The following is a 12006-nucleotide window of genomic DNA, read 5'->3' as shown; positions in this document are numbered from 1 at the left end:
AACAAGGCACGGCTGCACACACACACAGGACGGGAGCGATCTGCTTGCAGCAAGAGGCAGCGTCACGAGTTCTACAACAACGCTTAGGTGCCCGCAGATGCGCCTGCCTATTAATCCGCCTGATTTTGCAGCAAAATCGGCTAAAGCCGATTTTTTTAAATATGCCCAAAATCGGCCAATTATTCGGCCCGGCTGATAAGTCGGTCAACCTCTAATTCAGACCAATCACAACGTACAGATTAGCTGGCCAATCAGGCACACAGCGCTTTTCAAATCAATGAGTTTTGTACGAAATCAATGTGATTGAGAAAAACAGTATGTCTGGAGCTACAAAATGTACAGTATGTGAAACATAACGTGTTTTAACCATAAACCACGCAAACACGTTGTACTATACCAAATACACAAAATAACATTGTTTTTTAGCAAAGAAATGGGTGCACTTTAAAAAAACAACAATAATTTTTAGGTATTCCCAATTGAAGTAAATTTTTTTAGTTAATCTACCTTTCCCTTTTACACTGTGACCCTACTACACCAAACCACTAAAATCAAAGAAAAATTATTTTAAAAAAAATTATAAAAAAGTGTTTTGACAACACAATCCACCAAATCAAGTCCTAGCACTCCTACAGTAGCACATCCCACTAAATGTTGCTCTAGGACGATGGTTCTCATACTGGGGGGTGCACGAGATGAAGATGGGGGGTCCCCAGTTTCCATAAAAACTTGTACTTTTAGTAATCTGGAATGTGTTTTGAGGAAAACTCTAGCATCATTTGTTGGCAGATTCCTTTTAAAATCAAATGCATTAAAATTCCTACATTTATGTTGAATAAAATCTCCATTGTGCACTTAACAACAGAAGCGACAGCATCAGCAGATATCGAAGCAGGTACCGCTCAGTTCAGCTATAACATGAGCAATGTAGACAGTGACGTTTCTCCACGCACTGTATTATTAAGCATAGATGGTTATGAAGACAGATGCCCTACGAACAGATATGTGTGTGTGTGTGTGTGTGTGTGTTTTATAAAAGGTGGGGAAGAAAGTGAGAGCCAGTGAGAGCGGGGTAGAACCTTGCCTGAAGCGAAAGCCACTGAACAGTTAAGAACTTCCTGTTTCACTTCAGGCTACGAAGAAAACGCTAACCACACATGATTGAAAGATGCCTTTTTATCTGTCCAAAGAAAAAAAGGAGAGAGAGAGATGTTCTAAGCCAGATTCGATTTTCTCACTGTCGGTGTCAATTAGCCCAGCGTCTCTGTGTTAAGTGAAGGTAACTGTGTAAATGCCTCGCAAGACTCCTGCGCTACGTTTGCCATCAATCTGTCTGCTTCACTTTGGGTGGTTTGTGAAAAGCAAAGAACAAAGAAACATACAGGTGTCTCAGCCAACGGCAGAGAATCGCAGCTAAACAGACCACTAAGAAAGAAAATATCTCTGTAATATCTCAATTGTTTCTTTTAGACAGTAGTAAGAGTAAACTGAGAGCAAATATTCAAATCATTTGCCAAGATATGAACAATTAAATACAAATATAATTTAATTATAAAAGTGAAGATTATTGAAGATCTTCTGGATCATTTTAATGAGATAGCTAATCTAGATATTTTTGTACTTGCATACTTTAAATTTCTCCCAAGCAATTATAGTAGAAATTAAGGCTGCAAAATACATCAAAATTACAAAATGCATATGGTTTGCAGTAACTGAATTATTGCAATACTTTAAAAAGTTATGTCTAAAAATTTAAAAGAGGATGTAAAACATGTATGTTGGTTATATCATTTACTATTTTTAACACTTTTAAACAATTTAAACAGATGTTAAAGGTGCAGTGTGTAATTTTTAGAAGGATCTCTTGACAGAAATGCAAAATAATATACAAAACTATATTATCAGGGGGTGCATAAAGACATTTCATAATGAACTGTTATGTGTTTATTACCTTAGAATGAGACCTTTTTATCTACATACAAGGGTCCCCTTACATGGAAGTCGCCATTTTGTACCGCCATTTTTCTACAGAAGCCCTTAACGGACAAAAGTTGTCTCCGACGATGACATGTTTGTCCGGTGGCAGCTACCGTAGCTTCTCTAGGTGTTTCAAAAGCGAAGGGTGAGCAGTGGACTAAGCCATTGGTTGCAATTTGCAACCTCACCACTAGATGCTGCTAAAAATTACACACTGTACCTTTAAAATCTTAAAGCATTATGGTATCGCATATCATTGGCTATATTTACATGCACAAAATTGTGTCAATACGATTGAATTTAATCCGATTGCAGGTTAAGACAATACCATTTACACGTATCCTAAACGATACAATCTGATTAAAATGTTCGTTTACATGCACATTCTCTAAATGTCTTTGGCCAGGGTTGCCAGATTCGCATATCAAAATCATCCAAATGGACATACAAAACTAGCCCAAAAGCATCCCAATAACTATTCCCAGCCCAAATGCCAATAACTAATGAACCAAATTCTTTCATCTTTTACCTGCAGGAAAAATCAACTAGTTTAAACAGTAGCCCAAATCAGTACTCGAAAAAAGCAGAGGACTTGGCAACTCTGCACACAGCATGTCTCGTCGAGTTCATGCTTTATCTCTGGATAAATGTACATGCACATTCTATATAATCTGATCCAAACGTCTGCGCAAGCGCATAGCCAGGGTTGCCAGATTCGCATAACAAAACCAGCCCAATGGACATTCAAAACTAGCCCAAAACCATCCCAATGACTGTATACAGCCCAAATACCAATAACTAATCAACAAAATTATTTTATCTTTAACCCACAGAAAACTCAGAAACCCAAATCTACCGAGCCCCTAAGGTGACATTGGAGTAAAAAAAGTTTAGTTTCATGTGCTCACGTGAAAGCTTCATGTGCACACGCGATAGTTTCACGTGAGCATGCAAAAGTTTCACGTGCGCATACGAAAGTTTCACGTGAGCACGCAAAACTAAACGCGATAGTTTCACATCCACACGCAATAGTTTCACGTGCGCACACGAAACTAAACTTTATTTAATTTTTGCTCCATGTCCCCTTAGGGGCTCCGTACAAATCTGAACTCTGGCAAAAAACAGAGGTTACTATAATTTTACCAAAAAACCTGGTTAATTTCGTAAGGGGCATCCAATTGAGCTCAATCATATTAAGGTGTTTACTTAAAGACTTTTCAATCTAAAATGCAAACCAATCCAAAGGTTAAAGTCAAAATGAAATTGAAATGAAAAACTAATTTGCGTTGGAAAACTACTTATCTGTGAGCTTCATTATTAAAAAGAAAAATCATATGCCCTCATAATCTTCAATCAAAAACGCAAATCTTTACTTCTGGTCATATGGTATGGCCAGTGGGGTCCGGGGAAAGATTGCAGCGATTAGCAATTAGCAACACGACCCAACTTCAAACAATCCAATCAGTTCTCCAAAGACGAATTCAAGTCCAGCCCTGCCTTATTTTTATTTCAGAATCCATTTTACTTGGATATACTTCACCACAGGGGAAATAAGACAAGTGCTACTTCCGTTTCATGGCGACTTTAAGTTAGTATTTATTTTTTCAAGACTGGTTATGACTTTAAAATCAGTTACATAGGTAAATACTGTAGATCTTAATCAGTTTTACTTTCTGATTCAAATTAGGCCTAACTAATTGCTAGTTGGTCAGAATAGTTCTAAAATCAGTCTATTTATGCAAATGACCACTGGCCACCTACATCACACGTTTCACAAGCCAAGACTGCAAAGGCAAATGCAGTCTTTTGCCTGTGTTTTTGTAGAGACCGTAAACCGTAAAAAGCAGCTGATATCTAAATTCAGACCCTACGCTACGACACTCAGAATTCAGCAGGTAAATGTTTAGCTATTAGGGAAGCACTTTGATGTGTCAAACAGGTTAACAGGTACATTTTCAGCTTCACGAATCACTGTTTTAAAATGCACACACACCCACACACACTGCCTGGTTTAAGGCGGATGCTTAGAAGTGCAAATTGGCCGCGTCTGTGCTCTGATCAGTGGATTGTGCGTGTGTGTTTACAGTGTGTTTCCTACTGATGATGTGACAGGGGTTTTACACGACGCCTCAAACCCTGCTCAGGGACGAGTTTCAGGTGTTACATCTAACTTCTACCTCTCTCGCTTCCTCTCTGTTTTAGTACAGCATCCTCAATTTAGATTTCTAACTTCTCTCTCTCGTTAGTAATAGTGACCAAGCAATGGTACCCATGAAGATCAAGTGCTAAGAATGCACCTGGCAGGGTATTGTATTAACGTAGCGGAGATTGTAGTGTGGATGTTAACTTGGGGATAATAAATAAATTTGCTTATACTGTAGGGTGGCTGTTAAAGTAGATGTTACTTACTGGCCCAAGTAAAAAGCTCACTGCAAGTCTGTATGATACTATATTTGAAAATTATGATTTTAAAACTTGGTTTCTAAAAATCATTCTCATTTTGTTTCCCTATTTTTAAATAATTGTTGATTGGGGTTTGATTTGGGGTTTGGGATGTACTATTATTTATTGGTTTCTACATGTTATCTTCCGCTTTTAAAACTATTCTCACCTGGGGTTTGGGTTAGGATGTCTAAAAACGTGGGTTCACACAAGCCGCTTTGAAGCATCAAAATCAGCTACCGCATCTAGTTTGCCGCTTGAACATTTTTGAGTTTACTCGCTTCATTTGCGCGTGAAAGCCGCGCGTGAAATTCTAATCATCGAGACATTCAGGTGGAAATTCATGGGAGGGGCTTCTGCGACTCCGCTTGCGTTCTGTAATTACATCACTACTAGAGCAAGCTCCTGATTGGTTAAAGCGTCACGTTTTTCCGCCAAAGTTCAAAATTTTCAACTCGCGTGTTTGCAGCGGCAACGCTCAATTCACGGCATTCGTCTACCGCGCCGCACTAAACGCCTCATTCGTGCCGCGAGACCTCCAGATGCGCGTCAACGCGTCTTCACATTGACTTAACATTGAAATCACTCGCACTTGATGCTTCTATCGTGGCTGGTCTGAACACAGCATAACACCAACCCCAAGCAACAATGGTAAGAAAATAGGAAAAACAATGAGAAAACAATACATAAAATGACATGAAAAAGAAAGTCGTGCCACGGAAATTTGTGCGAGTGACACGAAAAAGACCAAAAAAGCTGAATTTCGTGCCATGGACACGAATAAATTTATCAAATTCTTTGTGACTATAACACGACTTTCCTTGAGATCAATCTGGAAAATAAGGTACACAATCTGCCACTGGGATATTACACTTTTAAAACATCCTATGTACCATTTAGGTACACATATGTACCTGTTAGGTACCAGTATGTACCTCTAAAGTGCCACACTGTAAAAAATTTCCCTGTAAAATAACAGTAAAGAGCTGGCAGCAGAGACGCCAGCAGTATACTGTTATTTTTACGGTATTTATACGTAAAATGACTTTACGGTAGTAGTCTGTAAACCAGAAAAACTGTATTGTTCTGTATTTATATAATTAACAGTAAAGAGCTGGCAGCAGAGACGCCAGCAGTATACCGTTATTTTTACAGTATTCATATGTAAAATGAATTTACGGTAGTAGTCTGTAAACCAGAAATACAGAATACTTCTGTAGTCACACTGTTAAATAATTTCACAGTCTAATACAGTAAAAAATAAATGCATTTTTCTGTGATTTATTTAGAAACTAAAATAATATTGTTTAGGTTTAAAGTAACAACCTAAACAATATTATTGTAATTTCCAAATAATCACAGAAATATGCAGCATTTTTGAAATAACATAAATTTAGTCTCTAAAAATTCTTCATTGATATTTAAAATATCAGTCTCCCATGAACTTGCCCAATGAATTCCCAGGGCTAAAGACAACTGCTTAAGATATGCATTATTGTGAATATTATGCAAAATAAGCAACAAAAACTTTCAAATCAAACACCTTTATTTCAAAGAGAAATGTCAATGTCAAAATGAATACAAAAAAGGAAAGAAAATAAATCCTGTTGGACAATGTTGAAAAAGCTTTCTAGTAGTAAACAGAAACAGTAGTTTCTTGCTTTAGACTATGGCAATAAACGTACGTTCTTAAATTGCTCGTCAGAGACTGCCCCTAATCCTAACCAAATGTGAAGGGCATAACCTATAGTTTACTTTTTGAAAACATACCTAAGGCCATTTTGAAACTATTATAGTACAGTAGAACATTTTGTCAGGATGTATCAATAATAAGCATAAAAAACATTTAGGATGAAACCGTATAGGCACATGTGCCACTGCAAGCTAGACTTGCAGGTTACCTCTTAAAATTGTCCTGTGAGGTAGGTTTGTGTTTTTACATCTTAGTTCTTGTGGATCCAGAAGAGACGATCATTACTTTAGTAGCCGCTGTTCCTCTCTGCAGCATTATTCCAGTGCTGCCACTGTCAAAGAACAAAAAACAATCATACTCATAAATAAACTAAACAATCACGAATGTAAAGTATAAACTCCAAGCAAATGCTTATAAAGTTAAAAATACCAGTATTGTGGCAATGCCAGACTGTCAAAAAAATGAGAGAAAGATTATATACTCACCGATCTATATGAAGTTCCATTAAAAAGTCAAGGAGATTCTTCAGTAGCATGGCCACGTGTGTATTTAACTGCAGAAGACGACTTCTGGACGATCACACCTTTCTTCTTAGAGACAATCTTGTCTGATGATTTTGGCATTTGTTGGGATTTATATCAATGAAGTGCCTAAATCAAAAGCAATTAATTGTTTTTTTGTCTTTCTTCATTGCACAAATTGAGTGGATTTAAAGGAATAGTCTACCCTTTTGCCATATTAAACTATGTTATTACCTCAACCTAGACAAATTAATACATACCTATCTTTTTTCAATGCGTGCACTGTACAACATGTTGTGAATGTGTTAGCATTTAGCCTAGCCCCATTCATTCCTATGGTACCAAACAGGGAAGCCACCAAACACTTCCGTGTTTTCCTTATTTAAAGACTGTTACATGAGGAGTTATACCAGTAAGTATGGTGCCACAAAATAAAACTTTTTTTTTGTACCATAGGAATGAATGGGGCTAGGCTAAATGCTAACACATTCACAACACGCTGTACAGTGCACACATTGAAAAAAGATAGGTATGTATTAATTTGTCTAGGTTGAGGTAATAACATAGTTTAATATGGCAAAAGGGTAGAATATTCCTTTAATGACATCAAATGGAATTATAATAAAGTCTATACCGTGTGTGTGTGTGTGTGCGTGCGTGCGTGCGTGCGTGTGTGCGTGCGTGTGTGTGTGTGTGTGTGTGTGTGTGTGTGTGTGTGTGTGTGTGTGTGTGTGTGTGTGTAGGTGTTGAGGCTTGAAATGTACAGTACTAATTCCATTTTATGCATAAAATACAAACACATTAATTTAATTGTATATATCTATATAATGATGGCAGGGATTGAAGGGGTTTACCTCTGAATGAATTCCAGAGGGCAGGCTGTCTCATCTTGATACTGAAGGCTGAAAATGTAGTAGGTTGCAAACATAGCAGCAAGTCCAATTGCAAATGTTGGTGTGATGCCCTCAGAGCCCTTAAAGGTGATCATCCAACCCTTAATTGTGACTTGCCTTGTTGCACTTGAAACTTAACAACATGGAAATACTTGTTACCTTGTGTAAACATTTGTAAACTCAAGATGAATGGATAAAATATACAATGTGTCTATCAATGATTCTAAATTAAATGTATATTACCAGCCAGGTATCAGGCGAGGACTTGCAGGAAGACTGAGAGTTGTCTCAACGTCAACTGCAGTGGCAGACACCTGAAGGGAACAAATACATTATCCTTACCATAATAAGATTTTTAAGAAGAAAAATTATAAAAAGGACAATAATTAGTAAACACTAGGTGGAATGTAACCAAGACGTGAACGAGGTACCTACAATCAAACTTCTAAATAGATTTTACATTCAAAATTTAAAGGGTAACAATTTATTTTTTTAACTCCATGTTGTCACACGTAGCTTACATGCAGCTTCCTTTGAGCCAAAAAAATATTTACACCTCTCTTTTTACATATGTAGTAGTACTCCCACAAACTAGTACACACATTGCATTCACAAAGAGTCCAGAAAGACAATATTTTTACACCAATTTGGCGTTTAAAAAGAAAAATGCAAAGCCTTGACTATTCAACTTTAACCAAACTACAATTAGCTTTATTTTCTTGTTAACTGTTTGTAAAACACTTTTCATTAAAAGTCGACACAAACAAAATAAAACTCACCAAAACCATCTTGGATAGTCGATGTTCAAATAATCCTATGGTTTGGTTAAAGTAAATTTTTTAATAAGTGTTGTTTCTCAAATTCAGAAGTAGCCTACGGCTAACTTTACCAAAATTAAACAAAATACCACTCAAAAGTAATATTGTTTTGGCTATTCAAATCTAAGCCTCACTGTTCAATGACATGTTTAAATCCCTAGCAAGAGAAGCTTCTATCAGTTGATAAGCATTTTTGGCAATATGAATAAGATTTGAATTACCGTTTCATTTGTAGATGCAAGACCCGATCAATTGGTTGAAGAACACTTGAGAATGTGCAGCACGTCATCTAAATTGTACGTCCTCTTCTGGAAAATCTCCAATCCAAATAATGGTTCCCGAAATTCCATCCAGGGGTTAATGACAAATTACTTCTGTATTTTTTTAAAGAAAATTGACCAAAAGCAAAAGGCTAGCCTCAATTTATAAAACTAATATTGCTTCTGACCGTGCTCCAAATTCCCCAGTCAACATGCATTTTCGAGAAAATACTGTATTGTCCTGTAATTTAAAACATCAACTTACTGTTGAGGGCCTCTGTCTTGTTGCTCCAATTTAAGCAGCCCACAATGCATTGCTAATTACAGTACTAAACTGTTTAACATGAAAACAGTATTTTAGTGTTGAAAATTGGCTGTAAATTTACGGCAATTGCTTACAGTGCAATTTAGCTTTTTGAAAGGGTACTACACCAGTAACAGCTTTTTTACCTTATTTTCCCAAAGAAATTAACAAATAAATGAGAAATTCTTTACTGCTAAAACGAAGCTCATGAGTGGGCAGGTCTTTGATAGGCTCCTCCCTATTTCACAGGTGTCATCATTGGGTGCCCCTCCCTTTCTGACAGCGGACCCTCCCAACATTGTCAGGACTCATTATGCGTTTTTTGGTGTGGTGGTAAATTCTCCCACTCGACAAACACAATCGCCAAAAGTGAGGGTGAGCTTGTGTATGTGTGTGTGTGTGTCTGTGTCATGTCAGTGCCATAGGCGACTACAGCTCATGGGCCAATCTACACAACCTGTCACTCTACATCTGTCTGACACACACACAGACACAAACACACACAAATTATGCCTGAAGCATCTAGGCGGACACATGGAAAGTGGACTTTTGTATCACATTTAGCAATATTAGCAGACCAAGGTGGGTCACATGTTTGCATGTTGGAGGGGCTCAGTTGTAAAGCATCAGGTGATGGATAAGCATGAGTAAAATGCATCCATGTTTTACTACGTGCTTCCTTTAAATACATTTAAACTATTTAAACACTCTTTAAATTGGTCAAATGCTATTTGCTCAAGTGTAAATGTTTCTTTGATATGTCAGTCTGGTTTTAGATTAAACTATTAAACATTTATAAATACCGTACAAATAAAATATGAATAATAAAAATGATACAAAAATATATAAATATTCTTCAAAAAGCTTGATGAAAGCAACAAAACAGAACAGATTTGCTTTCTGCAAAAATATTTTAACTCGACACTATTGCTCGGAGAAACTGAAAAAAGCAAAACATGACGCCTAGTGTTACATAAATAAAAAAAGTGACTTATTAAACTACTTTTTATAATGCATTCATTAACAACAACAAAGTCATTTCAACTAAATTTTTTACTTTCCAAGACAATTATATATGCAAATAATTTAATTAATCATTATACAATAAAAGTAATGTGATTAAAAAGTAAATAATTGGCAGCCTTAATTATTACTAAAAATACAAGCAAAGTAATATTTTATTTTGTTGTTTTATCGACAAACAACTAACTAATAATTCACTTCCAATAGTACACAAGAATTGGAGCTCTCATTACCAGCCAATGAGGACACACACACACACACACACACACGCGCACACACACACACACAGAGACCACATTAATTTAAGCTGAAACTCTACACTGTAAAAAAATTCCGTAGAAATTGCAGCTGGGTTGCCGGTAATTTACCGTAGATTTAAATTTATGTTATTTACTGGCAAGAGTTTGTTCAAAGTTAAATGAACATTAAACATTTACAAGTCTTTGTCTTTACAGAGTAAAACTAAAAAAACAGCATCAAGTAAAACATTCTGGGAAACAAAATCTGAAGCAAAAAACAGAAAAAGGTTGATGATGTATTCTGATTCCCAGAATGCTTTGCATGAGGCTGTTATTGTATAGTTTTATTCTGTAAAGATAAAGACTTGTTAATATTTAAAATTTATTTAACTTTGAACAAACTCTTGCCAGTAAATAACATAAATGTAAATCTACGGTAAATTACCGGCAACCCAGCTGCAATAACATTGAAATTTCTACGGAATTTTTTTACAGTGTACCTGAGTTTAACTACTCACCACTAGTAATTCCCAAAACTACAGTTCGACCTCATTGCCCCAGGACATATATCCCACACATACACACACAGGAGAGCCGCTCATCTCACACTTCCATTAATTAACTACATTAACATACGAGCACAATGACCCAGTCAAATGACCCGGGGCGAGAGACGTTCAACTTCATTAAATGTGAAGCCGTCACCCTCGCGGCCTCTCAGCAGAGCTATCATCTCATTCCTTCACACCCCAATCTCTACCGCACCGCTACACATAAACAATCTTTCAAATAATTTAATGCAATCCCCTTTCTGGTAACAAACTAAAAGATTCTTTAAAATCATTTCTAATGGGTTGATATTTTATTGCCAGTATTTTGGGTGTGTTGTAATGTACATCATATCCTGACCTTCACATCGCATGCCTATAGGCATTTCTGAGCACTTTAAACAAAAAAGAAAAAAATTACATTAAACTATGATGAGTTTTGTGTACTCTCAGATAGACATCTATTCATCCAGTGATAAAAGCCTGCTGATATTAGAGTTACACTTAAAAATGTCATTGTGATACTTTTACATAAAAAACATGCTGTGAAATTTTAAAGACATGCTATACTAGTTCTATTACCCTCCAAAATGCAAATTGAAAATACGGCCAATGGAAACACGTCAATTCTGCAAAAATTTTGCATGATTTTTAGAGGAAAAAAAAATGTTTTAGTCACAAAATCATTGGTTAACGGAAATGCCGTCATTTCACAATAGTTTTTCAAATCTATTTGACTTTGGACCACCTGGTGCAGCAAACAGGTGAATGAAACAAGCCTGAAAATTGCAGTATTAACATTATTGCTATATTTCTGAACTTGCCTAAGAAAAAAAATTAACTATGACTCAAATTATCATAATTATGGCATGCTCCAATTAAGTCAAATGTTAAAAAGCTGAAATGGGTTGGTAACACTCGGGTGATTCTTGCGAAATTCGACTTATGAGGTGTCATGAAACATTTTGATAAAAAAAAGTAAATGCAGAGTATCAAAATAAGAAGCATACAGTTACAAACTTCTCTTCATGTACTATTTTGCACATGATTTGAAATGACATCATACAAACCAATTTAGGTTTTTCATTACCGCAACGTGTCCATGACTGGATTTGGGTTCTTTGACATGGAAATATTTATAATTAAAAAATCTAAAAAAATGAAAAGTTTCAGTGCATATTATACTATAAACATTTAAAGTAAATAAACAATTAAATTTATTAAATGTAGAGACAACAATAAGGAATATAAATGTGTCCAAGACCAATTTTCTCATCCTCCGCAACAA

The 12006-nt window shown here is 36.1% G+C and overlaps 1 long non-coding RNA gene across 1 annotated transcript; it reads right to left on the bottom strand.

Annotated features, from left to right (window-relative positions):
• Positions 1-6387: 6387 nt before the first annotated feature.
• On the bottom strand, positions 6388-7765 carry LOC135738385 (uncharacterized). Its single transcript, XR_010528695.2, has 3 exons — positions 7488-7765; positions 6598-6762; positions 6388-6443 (listed from the first exon to the last, which is right to left on the bottom strand). It is a non-coding gene; the product is annotated as an uncharacterized lncRNA (long non-coding RNA).
• Between the last annotated feature and the right edge of the window lie 4241 nt (positions 7766-12006).

Source organism: Paramisgurnus dabryanus, chromosome 12 (assembly GCF_030506205.2).
Source record: "Paramisgurnus dabryanus chromosome 12, PD_genome_1.1, whole genome shotgun sequence".
Taxonomy (NCBI): Eukaryota; Metazoa; Chordata; class Actinopteri; order Cypriniformes; family Cobitidae; genus Paramisgurnus; species Paramisgurnus dabryanus.
The sequence above is the reverse complement of the archived record's forward strand: the minus strand, read 5'-3'. Positions and strand labels throughout refer to the sequence as shown.